Below are 2,211 nucleotides of genomic sequence, written 5' to 3'. Positions count from 1 at the left end.
TGCCTGCTGGCTGTCTGTATTCGTTTGCTTGGGCAGCTCGGGCCTTCCAGGTAGGGCAGGGTCCCTGCTAAGGGGGCTCTCATCCACTTTGTCTTTCCTCTTCAATGGGGGGTTCTGGAGTGGGGGGCTCGGGTTGGGGTGGCCACAGTGTGACCAGACAGTGTCCCTGGAGGGGCTTAGGGATTTGGACAGGAGACTCGCTGCCTGGCTGAGCCTGGGCTGGAAGGACACCCCAGAGTTTGCTGCGCAGAGAAGGGTGTCCAGGCAGGAAATGCTCAGCTCAGCTCTTCAGAAAAGCCTGAGCCCACCAGCCATCCCTGACCGTCCTTGCCCCTGGCTGCAGGGACCACGGTCAGGTTGTGAAAAAGACCTTGTCTTCCTCAGAGAGGGCTTAGAGCTGCTGCACGGCTCCATGCTGAGGCGGCGGGGATGGGGAATGGCCGGGGTGTCACAGCACAAGCTCTGGGGTCACCTTTCTGATGACTGGGATCTGCATTTCTGTTGGCTTCAGTTTGACACGAGAGTAACAGGACGGCCATCCAGGGCTGATATGGGGACCCTTAAGCCACAGCACAACGCAGAGGGAGCTCTACCAAGGTGGGCTGTCATTCTGGCCCAGTGCCCAGCGGGCAGGAGGACCACAGCCAGTGAGCAGGGGGACCGGCTCCCAGGGGCCGGCAGGACCAACCTGAACCAGACCCTGAGGGCAGATGAGGGTGCAGGGCTGGGTCGGCTTCCCATCAGGAGCTGCCTGCAGCGGGAGCCGCAAACGCCTCTGAGCTCACTGACCCCGGGTCCTCAAGATGTTGGGAACATCATGTTTAAACCTGAGGCTCAGGCTTCCAGCAGCCCATTCAGCTCCTACCCCGGCCTGGCGAGGAGAGGCCAAGTGAGGGCAGCAGAGAGCCAAACGCCCTCAGCTGTGAGGTTCTCCCCAACTTGGGAGCACCAGTAGTAACGCCATCTATGGTTTTCTTATCAAAAGGTAACACATTTATGTAGAAAACCTAGAAATAGAAGTGAGCAAAAAAGAAAATGCCTCATAATCCTGGCATTAAGATATTGGCATCTCTTCTTTGTGGTGGTTTTGTTTGAGACAGGGTCTCGCTGTCCCCCAGGCTGGAGTGCAGTGATGCAATCATAGCTCACTGCAGCCTCAACCTCAGGGGCTCAAACATTCCTCCCGCCTCAGCCCTCCCAGTAGCTGGGAATACAGGAGCACACCACCACACGCAGCTAATTTTTGTTGTATTTTTTGTAGAGAAGAGGTTTCACCATGTTGCCCAGGCTGGTTTCGAACTCCTGAGCTCAAGCAATCCACCCACCTCAGCCTCCCAAAGTCCTGGGATTATAGGTATGAGCCACTGTGCCTGGCCAGAATCTTCAGTAGAATGATTCACCTCTGAAGGATTATCCCAAGGGCCCACTGCAGTAGCTCATGCCTGTAATCCCAGCACTTTGAGCGGCCAAGGCAGGAGGATCTCTTGAGCCCAGGAGTTCAACAGCAGCCTGGGTAATATAGTGTAAACTCGTCTCTACAAAAACTTAAGAAAATTAGCTGGGGCCGGGCACAGTGGCTCACACCTGTAATCCCAGCACTTTGGGAGGCCGAGGCGGGTGGATCATGAGGTCAGGAGATCGAGACCATCCTGGCTAACAGGGTGAAACCGCGTCTCTACTAAAAATACAAAAAATTAGCTGGGCGTGGTGGCGGGCGCCTGTAGTCCCAGCTACTCGGGAGGCTGAGGCAGGAGAATGGCGTGAACCTGGGAGGCGGAGCTTGCAGTGAGCCGAGATGGCGCCACTGCACTCAAGCCTGGGCGACAGAGCGAGACTCCGTCTCAAAAAAAAAAAAAAAGCTGGGTGTGGTGGCACATGCCTGTCGTCCCAGCTACTCCGGAAGCTGAGGTGGGAGGATTGCTTGAGTCCCTGGGAGGTCATGGCTGCAGTGAGCTGTGATTGCACCACTGCCCAGCCTGAGTGACAAGAGCAAGACCCTCTCTCTAAAAAATAAGATGCTAAAGCTTTTTGTGTGTTGCATTACAGAAAGGTACAGAAAAATTAGTTTTGTACTTGAGCTGAGTTTTGCTGTAGAAACCTGCCCCTGGTTCCCAGGCATCTTCCACCATGCAGTTGAAAGCTCATCAGAAGATCAGGAAGGAATTTGGAGAGGTGAAGAGAGGCAGGCAGGGTGCCCGGCACCACCCCTCT

Source organism: Pan troglodytes, chromosome 1 (assembly GCF_028858775.2).
Source record: "Pan troglodytes isolate AG18354 chromosome 1, NHGRI_mPanTro3-v2.0_pri, whole genome shotgun sequence".
In the NCBI taxonomy this organism is placed as follows: Eukaryota; Metazoa; Chordata; class Mammalia; order Primates; family Hominidae; genus Pan; species Pan troglodytes.
Note: the sequence above shows the minus strand (reverse complement) of the source record.